Source organism: Neltuma alba, unplaced genomic scaffold (genome assembly GCF_004799145.2).
Source record: "Neltuma alba isolate B1F8T4 unplaced genomic scaffold, ASM479914v2 tig00011972_pilon, whole genome shotgun sequence".
Lineage (NCBI taxonomy): Eukaryota > Viridiplantae > Streptophyta > Magnoliopsida > Fabales > Fabaceae > Neltuma > Neltuma alba.
The window spans coordinates 162,723-177,699 of record NW_021636547.1 but is presented as its reverse complement, the minus strand read 5'-3'; the positions used below and the strand labels follow the sequence as shown (position 1 = coordinate 177,699).

The 14,977-nt window shown below is 36.9% G+C and overlaps 1 pseudogene; it reads left to right on the top strand.

Annotated features, from left to right (window-relative positions):
* Positions 1-781: 781 nt before the first annotated feature.
* On the top strand, positions 782-13,597 carry LOC114720314 (serine/threonine-protein kinase EDR1-like; annotated as a pseudogene).
* Positions 13,598-14,977: the final 1,380 nt, after the last annotated feature.

Sequence of the window (14,977 nt, the reverse complement as noted above, 5' to 3'; positions counted from 1 at the left end):
TTCATTTTTATCGTGTATTATTTCTACCGTATAAGCTGTGCGTATGATAGTAGAAACATTTTTTTTAAAAAAGTTCAGCAACCAAAATATCCCAGTCCCAGACATTTTGACAGGGGAGATTCTTGCTTCGAAAGAGCAAAAACACAGCTGAATTTAGACAGAAATTCACTGTTATCTTGAACTAATCAGTATCGCCCCCGTATATCTATCTTCGCTACCTAGGAAGTCTTCAAAAACAGAACAAAGCATATAAGGAGCATGCTTTTGAATAATAATTACCCATTTTCAAAATTAAACTGTTATTAATTTATTATTTTAAAATTAAACAGAATCCATGTGCTATGACATTTTTCATTTGTCACATGATGATTTGCGATATCCTTATGATGAAATAAAAATTACATTTTTTAATTGAATTTCAAATGAATTCATTTTTACTTGAGAAGCATTAATGCTGATTGACTTGTTTATGGTCAATAGCTGATTATTATACGGACGTGGGAATGAATGAGAGGAAGAGGCGAATATGCGAGGGGTGAGAGGGAAAGGGGGGGAGGAGGGAAAAAGAAAAAGAAAAGCAGAGAAGGTGTCCTTTTTACGTTGGTGAGGCTGAGGACGAAGGTGTGGATGTTGGTGAGCCAACCCTTTTGCTAGCTGTGCTGTCGGAGAGAGGTCCCCAGATCCCTCTCGCCCTGCACGTGACTCACCCTTCTCCCTCCCTCCCTCCTCTTCTTCCCACGACACTCTCACTCCTCCCCATCCTCGAGTCATCAACTCTCTCTCTCTCTCTCTCTCTCCTCTCTCTCTCTCTCTCTGAACACACCATCGCTTTCTTCGTCCATCAATCAATAAACCCAAATATCAAATCCATCTCCCTCCCTCCCCCTCACTCACTCTCTCATTTCCTCGTTTCTCTCACGCTTGTTTCTGTTCCCCCCCCCCCTCCGTAGTTATATTGGTGTTTGTTTAGCTTCAGTTTTCTCCGGGGGATATCCAGGCTGTGAGGCGCTTGATGCGGAGGAGTTGAGATTTAAATGCTATTGGGTGAAATACGCGATTTGGGGTCTAATGCTTGGATCTGCTGGCGGTAAATCACTCCTTTTACAATTTATTTCTCGTGTCCTTGATCATTGTATTGGGTTTTAATCTCTTGCTTTTAACATTATAAAATCAGTATTTATAGAGTAGGATTCTTTGTTGAAGCATTCTCCTGTCTTTACGCGCACGAGTTTTTAGCAAAATTTAGATACTGTCCTATTTTTGGCTTTTTTTTCCCTGACTTTAGGTGACTTGAAGTGACTGGAGATATTTTTCAAGTAAATAGCTCTCTTTAGAAAGTGACTAGTGAGGTTCCCAAATGAGTAGTAATTTGATCCAATGTGTTCTGAAATTCACATAAATCTGAGATACGAAGGCATTATTTCCACACCACGCAGCTTCTGAGCTGCTGTGTATTTGCTACTGGTACGATTGAAAATTATGCCATCCTTAACAAAATGAATCGAAAAAATAAATATATTTGAAAAAATTATAGCTAAAGAAATGATTTATCCGTTGATGTAGAAAAAAAGAAATAAAAGGATATATGGACACATAGAATCTGATACTCTTTATCTGTCCTTTTGTTTCTCCAACGAGTGAAGATTCCTAAAAGGAAGACAATATGGAAAATAAAAGAGCAACTGAGCACGGAGAGAGATTGCCATGGTTGTTTTATTTGGATGATTGATGATGAAGATTATATGACGGAATGAACTTCACCCCACGAAGGAATCAGTTCCTCGTGTTTTAGGCATTAATAGCAGGCTTTGGATGGCAAATGAGGACAGAGAAGCTGCCTTGTGGCAGTAGGGTTGCGGCAACTGTAGTTATTCTAATAGTATGTTTATATTACGTAGATAGGCAATTTGCCTTTGATGCATAGCATAGTTTAGAGACTTTTATCATTGAGGAGAAATATTAGAATCTTTTTCATGGAAGAAATATATTACTGGAGAGTAAAAAGTATAATTACAAGAAGAAATGTAAGTAAGCTATTCCCCTTGGCGAGTGCAAAGGAAAAATAACAGCAAACTAACTTGTTAGCGTTTATTGACTCCTCATTCTGTCTCCCTTTATCCGAGAAGGAGATTTCTTTCGAAAGGGTGGAGCTGCCAAGTGAATACGTAGAAACTGTTTTATTATTCTATATGTTTTTAAGGACTAAGACGTGATTTGGTGTTTAACTATTTATTAGCATTTTGCATGAATTAGATTTGCACCAATGCCACACTACCATTTAAATGTGGAGTTGGATTATATGAGAATTTCTTGTCCTCTAATATTCTGCTGCTGTTTTTCTATTTATTTCATATGCCATAATTTGATTCTTGCAGGTCATATGGCCTCCAGCTTGAAGCAAGTTGGAGTTACTGAGGTATATACTTCAATGGTTTACTGTTTGATGACTACCTTCAACATGGAGACATCTCTGATGGGTTAAGAAGCGAAGCGAAATGGTTATACGTTCTAAATATACTAGGACATGGCAGAGACACGAGAAGATTCAGGGCCTGCAGAGCAAGGGCCCTCTAATACTTCATGGTGGCCCTCAGATTTCGTTGAAAAATTTGGATCTGTTTCTTTGGGATCTCAAGATGAGGTCTTAAACAATAAAGAATCACCAAGACATTCAGAGCAAGGTGATTTGTCACCTCATAGAGCATCTCAAATTCTCTGGCGCACTGGAGTTCTTTCCGAACCAATACCAAATGGTTTTTATTCAGTCATTCCGGTGAGGCTCAATTCACGTATCACCTTAGCATATGTTCCATTCTCTTGCTAGAAATACTTTTTTTTGAATTAAAAAACTTCTAATATAATATTGATTTTCCTATTTCTTGTTTTATATTCTCAAGTAAATTATTTATCGGAACGTGTGATTCTACCTTTTTAGGAATTTTATGGATCTTTCTTGTCTAAATTTTAAATACGGAAGCTGATGTGTGTTTTGATATCTGTCTTTTCAACTTCTTATGGTTACTTTCTTGAACAGCAATTTTTGCCTTTCTTCAAGTACTAAAGCATAACTAAAATAGAGTTTAACCATTTTGTTTAATAACTTCTATAATATTCATTCATTGCTGTGTCATTGTTCGCTTTATAAAGTTTTTTATATTAAATTTTAATGGTTTTCCTTTTCATTTTATTGTCACTAACTCTAGTTTAATAATGTGCAGGAGAGAAAAGACTAAAGGAACTTTTTCATAATATTCCTTGTTTGGAAGAGCTTCTTGCTTTGGGAGGAGAGGGTTTTAGGCCTGATATCATTCTTGTGGATGCAGAAAGAGATAAAAAGCTATCCATGTTGAAGCAGCTGGTGGTGGCATTAGTAAAAGGATTGAACTCAAATCCCGCTGCAGTTATTAAGAAAATAGCAGGATTAGTATGTAATTTTATTATATTTCATTGTATAGCTCTTGTGCGAGGATTTCCAAATCAAAAGTGTTGCCCCTTTCTCACTATGCATTACTTTTAATTCTATAAATATAAATTATACAAGTTCATTCAATCTTGTTGCCAATAATGTGCTCACTTGACAACATTATTATATAAATTTCAATGACCAACTCTCAAGAATGTTTGTCTTAGCTGACTGCATTGTTTTTTTTTTTTTTTTTTTTGGGTTTTTGATTTCTGATTTGAGCCAGCTGCTAGCTATTTATGTATTTTTTTCAAATATAATCGTTCCATGGAAAGTATTAATTACATGCCTGTTTGTGGGAACTACAGATGATTAGTGTCTATTATGTACAAGAAAGTTGTTTTTCATTGCCTCTATTTATTGATTTGTTTTAAAGAATAGTAAAATGTATTGTTGTGTTTATGTTGACCTCATCAATTTCTGTACAGGTTTCTGATTTTTACAAGCGGCCAAATGTGGAAAGTCCAGCAAAAGCTGCACTAGAAGAAACCTCCCACATGTTTGAGAATCGAAGTGTCCAGTTGCTGGGGCAGATAAAACATGGTTCATGCCGTCCTCGAGCGATCTTATTTAAAGTTTTAGCAGATACTGTAGGCCTTGAAAGTAAACTAATGGTGGTAAGATCTAACTTCTTTTGGTTTAGCAGATAATTGCTCTTTACCAAACACTTAGTACTATGTTATCAATGTTTCAAATATTATTGCAATGTTTGTTTGGCACAGAAATCACAATAAATATTTAATTTTATTTTTTGTCATCGTGCATAATTTTTGAAGTATACATGTTTTTTTTATCATTCTCTTTACCAGGGTTTGCCAAACGACGGAGTCCTTGAATGTGCAGATTCATACAAGCATTTGTCTGTCATAGTTGTATTAAATTCTGTGGAGCTATTGGTTTGATCTCGTGCGATTCCCCGGCCAATTATATCCACAATCAACCAAGACAATTTTCATGACACATATTTCTGCGCGGGGGAGAGAGTGATTTGCGGAGAATGATTCCTGTGATTCGCCCTTAGAACCCAAAGTCCTCTATATGGGGTTTCAGAGAGAGTAGATATTGACAGGTCCTGAAACTGTGCCTGTTAATGATTTTATGCGTTTGATCTTAACTTTGATTATGCACTGGCCCAACCATATTCAAGCAACATGCTGATCATTGGTTAAATATAAGTTCCTACCTTTGTTTTTCCTGGATATACTTCTGCCTGTTTACTAAAACATGAATCTTGAGATTCTGGGTAGAAAATCTTGATGCCTGTATATCATTTATGCCAATTACAAGAGCTATTAGGAGACCAGTATTAATTTCCTTGTTTCTATTATACAGTGCTGAAAGAGAGGAAAATCTCCAATTTCACAGAAGACATGACGCATCTTCAAATTTATCAGGCATTTCTTTACGAAACACCATGTTACGTTCAAATATCATTCTGGACAACAAATTGAGGTGAATTGCTTATCCTCAGAATCTGAACGTTCTCAATTTTTGCTGTTTTCTTTCTTCAGTTGCTGTTGTTCTTGTAGTCTCTTTCTTTTCACTTTTGAATGTTCTTTCACTAGTTGTATAATTTGTGAAACGTTTTGGCTGGCAACTAAAAAGATGTACTATACCAACTCGTTCTTGTTGGTTTTTTCCCCCAATTCCCTCAGTTTGTCTCATAGTGAACCCAACGTTGCAACTGCATTTGGTCGGCGTAGTCGGAGAAGGGTCATTGCTGAACAGAGGACAGCTAGTTCAAGGTTATATATAGTTACCTTGTCTTCTAGATTGATATGATTATGCCAATGTGGTTCTTTATTAATCATCATACTGGTTTTGGATATTTTGTTGATTATTGTGCTTCAAAAGTTTTTCGAGTTTGACTTGTTGGATTTTACCATTTTAGCCTTTAATTTACGTGGGATGGCATTGTGAGACTTTTTGGCCCTGGAATAATGTTTTCCATCTCAGTCTCTCTGTTCTTCTATGAAGTTTTAGAATGTCAATAAGCTATAGTATCCAACACTATAATACGTAGATCACACAGTATTGCTTGTGAGAAAATTTATACTTGTAGGGTAAGGGTGCAATGTGCTTCAGGATTTTATGATATTTAAAAGGCAGCATCTTATTCTTCTTTATCTATTGGAATAAGTAATTCTTGGAAGTACCAGAGGTTGTATTTCTGTTTGTCATATCTCTTCATGATTTAAGGTAGACAGGCTTGGTCTGGTCTAAAAGATTGTGGGTTTCATAGTAGAAGTAACATATAGAATGCGAGGGAGGTGAAGAATGCTATGAGGATTTAGGAGAAAATGATGATGTCAGATGGTTGTATGTGATAAAAGGCTTGGAGTTGATGCTAACAATGTTATTGTAGAGGGTAAGGTCTATTTCTCCTTGGAAGCTCACGAGTTCAGAAGATGGGGGTTTGGTGACTACATTCTTGGTTGACTGTTGATTTTTGATGTTGTTGCTTGTACGTTGATTTTGATGTTTACAATTGGCAAAAGATGACATCACGTCAATATCTGCACTTCATAACAATGATTGGACAGATAGTCTTTGTTGAAATCGCAATATTCAAAATAAAAATGAAAGTGGGCCCAGTGTCATTAGGAACAGAATAATGCTCAGTAATCATGCTGTGTTGAGCCCATCTCTACGGAAATAATTATTGCTATATTTGACTCAATAATGCTGTTTTAGGTTGATTTGGCATGAAGTGTTTGATCTATTTTGCTTAATTGGCTGATTTGCCAGGTTGCCTTGGGGTGATGTAGGATGTGTCTGTAGCATGCAAAATTGCCAACTGTTGTGTCTTGCATGATTGCCATTTTGTTTTGACCAAGGCATACCTATTTAAAGGGTCGGACGACTTGACGTTAAATCTTAACCGTTTATTGTAAGTGCATGTGCATGTGCATGTGCATGCGCATGCGGATGTGCTTCTAATTCCATGGTTGAACCTTCTTTTTGACTTACTTTCCCCCCAGTGAAAGCAATACCTTCTCTGTTGGCTCAATAGTAATGCATCCTCATCACTATTTGATCCTAGGACAGGCCAGTTATTCTTATTAATTGGCCCATGTAGTCGTTATCATTCTCAAATTTAGTGGAAGGGTTCTAATTCTTTTTGAAGTTCAACAGACTGATCTACTTTAGAATGTTTATAATTTATCCTTCTCTTTTCCCTTCAAATACTTTCGGTTTTGCAGTCCAGAACACCCCTCATTTCGAGCACGTGCGCGGTCCATGCTTAGCGGTGATAGGAAAACATTTAGAGATTTTGCTGATGACGGGGCTACATCAAGGTTCCTGCCTTTATATTTCCATAGTATAGGCTTCTGCCCCGATACATAGTTATAGGGTATATGTCTTTTGAAGTCTCATACTAGTGATTAGGTTTTAGTTACTTTAGTTTCTACTTCAATTTTTGTTTATCAGTTGTTTCTATGTTTTATTTGATACAAATCATTTTTCTCTCATGAGTTCTTCAACCTCTTCTATTTCAAATGTCTGGTTTGATCTGTCATGTTTTTCCTATCTTTGTTGATTCATGAAGCACTTTAAAAGAGCTTGTGATTGACGTGTTGCCTTTAGGGGTTTATGATTATAAATTAATGATAGAGCATTTACTTATTACAACCGTGTCATCAAGGAGAATTACTGCCTTGTTTACTTTGCATTATGAGGACAACAGACAGTAATGCTTATTTTTCTGATGCAGCAGTCAATATAATATTGTATTATTCATTTACAGTATGTTAGCTAACTTGCGTGGGTTTTGTATTGCACGAAGTTTGAAAGATGAGTTGTACTGTTCATAGCTCATGAACAATACGAGTTGTTTGAGTTTTTATATTATATGCAGATGATTTGCAACTTTAGGCATGCATTTGTTATTATCATGTCAAAGAACAGTTTGTGCAAAATTTTAAACTCTAGCATGCTCCATCATTAAGGGCCTTTGAGCATAACGTGTAAGGCCCACTATAATCTGTGCTGAAACATAATTTTACTTGGGAGAATGGGAGGCAACTAGGACAGAACTTTTGACTATCTGGGAGCAGGGTGCTTACACCATCTTAAGAACCATGAAAACTCTGGTTTATGTTGTCTAATGAAGCTCCTTGATTGTTTTATTAATATTAATTTGCCTTAAAGCTATGATGTATGGTAGTGAATGTTGGGCAATAAAGGAAAAACAAGAGCACAAAGTCGGAGTAGCAAAAATGAGGATGTTGAGATGGATGTGTGGTCATACAAGAAAAGATAGGATTCGAAATGAAAAGATCAGGACAAGAGTCGGTGTGGCACCTATCCAAGAGAAAATGGTTGAAAATCGCTTAAGATGGTTTGGACATGTGCAGAGAAGGCCTTTGGAGGCCCCGGTGAGGAGGGTGGATCAAACAAGATGGAGTCCCATAAAAAGAGGCAGGGAAGACCGAGAAGAACGCTGAATGAGGTCATTGAACGAGACCTCCTAATCAAAACATATCTAAGGATTGGGTTGTTGACAGAGTACGATGGCGTTGTATGATTCATGTAGCCGACCCCACCTAGTGGGATAAGGCTTGTTGTTGTTGTTTTTTAGATGTCTTGCATTAAAAGTTTAGGATGGCATTGTTGCATTGATCTTTGATATCTTCACACTTGGCACCAGTTCAGTTTTTTTAAAAGCAGTGGGATGAGATTGGTTGCTAAGTCTTTCTAAGGAGCTGTCGGTTGACATAAACTGAGATGGCCTAAATAAATTAAATGGAAACCGACAGTCGTCATAGGTGAACAGGAAATTATGCGATGATTTCCTTTTTATCATAATCATTAGTATGTTGTTATGGCAAATAATTACTTTTGCGGCTTATGGATTATCTGCCTTGACGAGTGCATCTACCCCGTTTTTCTACAAGGGCATTGGATACTTAGTAAGTAGGTTTAAATGGCAATAGTTGGATTACTGCATTCACTGCAATTGCTCATATGCGGTCATCTCTTTTCCATGAACATTTGTTGAATAATCTATCAATTTATCTGGTCTATGTTCTTTACCATTTCATGATTTTTAATTGTATGATTTAGAATATGAATTTATTCGTTTTTGAGATGCAGCTATAGGTCAGATAGTGCGCCGTCATCAGAAGCTCGTAGGATCAGAAGAAGAAGCATCAGCATTACACCAGAAATTGGTGATGATATCGTAAGGTTGATCACTGCTCCATTATTCTTCTGGATGTTTCTTTGCTATTATGAAATTGTGTTGTCATGCATGTCTATGTAAAATTGTTTGTATGATCTGCTTTGAATACATTACTGTTCTTTATTCACTGGATATTTTTATGGAATGGGCTTTTTATTTGGTAGCTTTGTTGTTGCTTCCAGGTCAAGAGTTTTAAATGTTGGTTTTTGGAAAAGGGATTAGGGAGCTCTTTTCTGCTTATTTTCCCCCTTAATTTTTTCAACTCATTGTACTCTTATTTATTTATTCACTTTATCCTGCTTTTGAAGGTTTTCATTTCGTTAAGCGTCCATATCTTTATTAATTTATCCTTTGAAAATAGAATATTAGGCAATGAATGTATAATTGGCAAGCTTTGGTTGAATTTAAACTTCATTATGAATTAATTCAATTGATTGTAGCTAGTATGATAACTTAAAACAAATGGGATGGATGCGAAAATGTTTTTGTGATTTAGTCCAGTGCTTATAATTTTTTGTTTCCACTTTCTCTATGCATAGTCATCTGTTAATTACTATTTACGTGTGCATGTATTGTTTGTACTGATCTGTAAGCTTTGTTTGTACCGTGATAACTCAGGATCTAATTTCTTGTAGGGCTGTACGGGCAATGAATGAAACACTAAAGCAGAATCGTCTTTTGAGAGAGCAGAGGGATGATCGATCCTTCTCACATTCTCCAACTGATAGAAGTAGCGGTGATAATCTTCAGAAAAATGTATGTCTTCATTGTGGTGGTAACCAAGGAATATGCTATTATTTAAATGAAACCTTTCTGTGCCCATCTCCTTTTCATCATCTCATATGAGCCCATTATTTTATATCGTTGATTTATTGTTCCAATAGCCTAGATGAGCGTCTTTGTTTGAAAAATCCGTTTCTTCACTCATCATTTTTTGGCCTTTTAGATTACTCAAGAGTAGTCATGGCTGGCAAAGTGTCATCTTAAGAATTTCCCTTTGTTGTGCTATGTTTCTTATATTATTTATGTGAATATTAATTGTATGGAAAAGAGGAAACTCTAGGATTTACAAGATTCAATATACTTTCCTGTGTTCTCCTGCCCCACTTAAATTTTTTAATGATTTTTTAAGTTATTCCCTTATTGATTAATGTGCATGCTTAAATTATTTGAATTTTTATCATTTATGATTAATTGATTATAGGTCCACATGTGTAGTATTGTTTATGATGAATATGGACCGTTTACCTTCTTTGGGTAACATGAAGTTTTCTGGTCTTTAATTTGTTTTTTTTTTTTCAGGGTGTTGTGGTGGGGGGTATTTTCTTATTAAGTTCACTTCATTTATCTCTAATGTTCTTTATGTGATTCTGGCTTCCGCATATGATAGGTCTCAAATTTCCATCTTGGTCATGATGAAAGATCTGCTTTATATTCACTTAAGCATGACCAAGAGACTTCTCAAAAGGCAATGTCGTTACCCTCTTCACCACATGAATATAGGGGTGAAGCATCTGGGAGAAGTGGATCATCAGGGTATGGAGCAAGTAATGAGCTACAGGCAACATGGAACAAAGTCCTCGAGTCTCCGATGTTCAATAATAAACCTCTGTTACCATATGAAGAATGGAATATTGACTTCTCAGAACTAACCGTTGGAATGCGTGTTGGGATTGGTAAGTATGTTATCTGAATCACTTTAGTTATGATTTGTATGGTGAGAATAAACGTTGCGTAGTAGGTCAAGAACCGTTGTTATGTCTAGAAGATTGTGAGATTCTTTGGTTCTGGTTGGATTGCATGATTCCTACCATCTAAATGTGCCTGGTTTCTGCATTTGTGAGTTAGGTTTTGACAGATCCAGCATAACCAAAAGGGAAATCCCTAGATTTTTTACATCTACTTTTCTGTTGAAGAAGCTGATCCCCGGAGGACTATAGAAGAATGCTTGTATTTCCCACTCAAAAAAGGAGAAAAAATTCTATGCAACTAAAATCTAATTCTCCCATTTGACAGAAAGGATCATTTTATGTCCTTTTTAGCTGTTCATTCAAGACTTGGGGGTGTTTCGGCATTTGGACCTTATTTAAAGGAGCCGCAAGGGAAATCCTAATTGTAACCTTTGGTCAAGGTTTTAGCGTTGTTAATATGGAAATTGAGGGGGGTTAAGGGTAATTAAGGAAATAGGGACAGAGGCATTTAGAGGATTAACTGCACACCTTTGTTAGTATGACCAGAGGAAGGATATGTAGATGACAGTATGTGACTATATGTGAAGTCTAATAGAAGTGTACAGTTTATTCCCTAAATGCCCCTCTCCCTTTTTCCCAGTTATCCCTAACCCCCTTATATTCCATGTAACAAGTTCAGGGAAGATTTATAATACTTCACTTCACATGCAAGTAAAGAAATCAAATTTGAAGAATTTAAAATGAAGAACTTGCAAAATAATCAAACTTAGTTTGTTAGGCCATCGACTAGTATAAATGAAGCATCAGAAGACGTTGGGGAGCATTTCCATCAAGATCCTCTGTCCGTGAAAGACTTGAGGAATGAGAATTCACCTGACATCAAGGATGATACCAAAGAAGAGGATGTATCACATAAATTTTGAATCAAGAAAATGACCAGAAGATGCAGAGTTATCCAAATGATGGAGACCGTTATTTTTTCTTTTTACCTGATAGTGCTGCCTAATCAACTCAACTAAAATGGAATTGGCCTTTGGCTTGTTGGAGTTGTTTAACTAATGGCTATTTCAAGGGATTGGCCTTTACTGAACCATAAAAGGAAAAGACGTAGTGAGTAATAACCTTTTTGAATCTGGACCATGAATTGAGAAAGGAAATAGAGATTGACATGACAAGTAACTTATGGTTTGGCTGCTTGACCATCATGCATGCATTGTTTTTCAGGGTTCTTTGGAGAAGTATTCCGAGGCATATGGAATGGAACAGATGTTGCCATAAAGGTCTTTCTGGAGCAAGATTTGACTACTGAAAACATGGAAGATTTCTGCAATGAGATAACAATTCTCAGGTATCTTATTGCTCAAAATATCATTTGACATCAATTTTTCTGGCCTATTTAAAATTTTCTAACAACCATGCTCTTTCCCTTTGTATGTGTTTTTGTCTTTGTCCAGCCGGCTTCGACATCCTAATGGTACGTATCAGCATCTACTTACTATTCCTATATAGCTGAAACGTTATCTTCTGTAATATGTTTAGTTTGAGTCCAGCAGTTATTTATTGCTAGATCATATGTCATGCAGTTATTTTATTTCTCGGTGCATGCACAAAGCCTCCACGTTTGTCAATGGTTACTGAGTATATGGAGATGGGATCTTTGTATTACTTGATCCATTCAAGTGGTCAAAAGAAAAAGCTTAGTTGGCGGAGAAGACTGAAGATGTTAAGGGATATATGCCGGTAAGTTTTCTGGCAATATATACCTTTCAAAATCATTTCATTTTCATTGGCCTTTACGCTTAACTAGTGTTCCATGCATTGGCTTGTGCATTTGTTGTCGCCCAACAACAAATCACTAGGGTTATAATTGTCCATTTGTTTTCACCTGAGGAATTTATTTCATAGGTTTATAATTGTGTTCGATAGACGGTTGGATGATAGAATCTATAGAAACGTCATTTTTATGTTGCTTGTAACTTAGCTATCAGGTTCTCTAATAACATGGCTAGTCCTCCCCCCACCCCAAAGAAAAAAAAGAAGCTTGACAAGCTTGTTTTTTTTTTTAAGAAGTATGGCTTCCAATTAAATCATTGACTTCTTATGTGATTTTTTAAGAAAATTATACAATCGCCATATTCTTATAAAGCTCGATAGCAAAGAATATAAAGCTGTGGTTAGGTCTAGCTCGTTTTTCTTCGGTAAAAAAAAGCTAGTTCTTTTAGCGTTGGTCTAAAAAGTATGGTTCTTGTTAAAAATTAGTTATGGCTGACGATAAAATTATTACATTTGATCTGTTACTTCGCACTTACTATAGCAACCTGGTGGTGTAGGGGGTTGATGTGCATACATCGTATGAAGATAGTTCACCGTGACCTGAAAAGTGCCAATTGTCTTGTGAATAAGCATTGGACTGTGAAGATCTGTGATTTTGGGCTTTCAAGAATAATGACAGATTCTCCAATGAAAGATTCTTCATCAGCGGGAACCCCAGAATGGATGGCTCCTGAACTTATTCGAAGTGAACCATTCACGGAAAAATGTGACATCTTTAGCCTGGGGGTGATAATGTGGGAGCTTTGCACATTAAATAGGCCCTGGGAAGGCGTACCAATGGAGAGGGTACGGTTGATAGCTTTCAGTTTCTGCATTGTTTGATGAAAGTTTTCCCTTTGGGGTCCCAAACTTTCAAGTTCTGATGTTTGATAGCCTTCTCTCTGCTGATCAGGTAATTTATGCCGTTGCTAACGAGGGATCCAGACTGGAGATTCCTGAGGGTCCACTGGGCAGGCTGATTTCAGGTCTCTGCAACCGCCAAAATACTCATAACCCTTTCTATTTCGCATTTGATCACATGACGATGCCTGAACTTAGACCTATTGGTTGATCTCCATTTAAAATGTTTTCTTATGTGCAGATTGTTGGGCAGAACCTCATGAACGGCCAAGTTGTGAAGACATCCTTTCTCGTCTGGATGACTGCGAATACTCATTGTGCTAATACAGCCTCTTATCTTTGTACATAGAAACTTTTGGTAGAGTTGTCACATTGCGAAGCGTCCTCGGCTGATGCTGCTGTAGACTACTATTGTGATTTTTGTTTTGTTTCGTGTTTTTTTTTTTCCCCACCGTTAAAACTCGTGATAACGTCAATCGGCTCATCTTTCATCTTTCACATGTCTTCGGTTTGAGCCGTGAAATCTGTGAATTCTGTTTCACTCCCATCCTCTCTGAGCAATGAAGAAAATCACAGTATTTCCCATCCGAGTCTTTAGATTCTGCCGTTATTGGATGTTATATAATTGCCTTGAAAAGGGGTGGTGAGTTACGGGCATGTTCTTCTCGTGGGTGGGGCGGATAATAATCCCAGCTGTCTAAACCCCAGCATTGGGTTTGTTTCGGAGCTGTACTAAGATTTTTTTTTTATTCCATATCTTTAAAAGTTTTTGCGAGGTGCTTCTTTCATTATTTTTCCCAGATAGAATATAATAACTTTTTCAATAGCTTAGCACGCATCACTGGATGGATTACAGAAATAAATATTTACAGATTTACTTAACATTGTTGATGGAAACTAGTGAAAAAAATTTGTACAGGATGGTGGACACTCCCGTTGTAACGGATCGTTTCATTTAGAGACCATTTTTTTTAACAAGACACCTGTATCCGTGGGAAGCACCTAGTTTTTTTAAAACCCGAGGTGTCTAGGACGTGGGAACATTATGAATATGATTTAGCCCTTTTTTTTTCTTTCTGGGTACCATGATCTAACTCTTTTTTTTGGGCCAAAATGATTTAACCCATTTGAAGTTGATTTGTTTTGGGTACAAAAGAGGGCTGAGCCCAAACTGAAAACAAAAACCAAAAAGGAACTCAGGTGGGGATTTAATCCCCGAAACTCTTTCTGCACACGAGCCCTTAAAACATCTGGGCACGCATCATAAACAAAGGACTCGGAAATTCCCATTTTTGCAAGAACATCCTCAGCTTCATTCCCACTTCTTTGTATATAGCTCAGCTTCACTTTCCATTGTTGATTCAGCATATCATGTATCTGCATAATCATGAGTGTTGCCGTGTCCCTTGTTTCCTTTTTTAACAGCATATCGTACAAACTCTTGGAGTCCGTTTCAAGCACAACATTTTTGAATCCAAAATCCCAAGCCATTTTCAGACCTTTGTAAACCGCCCAAGTCTCAGCTTCCAACACGCTACACTTCCCAATTTGATACGAGAAACCCACAATCCAGTTTCCATTATGATCACTAATCAAACCTCCGCATCCTGCATCCGCATACTTTCTTGACATTGCTCCATCCACATTTACTTTAACCCAATCAAGTTGAGGCGGGGACCAAAGTGTTGCCTTAGCATATTTCGGTTGATTCAAGACTGTCAAGTTACTAGAGCCCATAATATAGTTTTGCCAACTATGTTTAATAACAGTTGAAGGATTAGCAGGCTTTACAAAATTTTCATCAAACATAGAATCATTTCTCCACCTCCAGAATTTCCATATAGAAATTCCCCATGATAGATCCCATTCCAATTCAGTATCATCGGTCATATTACCCGAGATTAATACTAATCCATTCACGCAGAGAAGCTGTGAAAAAAATTGGAGCAATGTTCTGAGCTTACC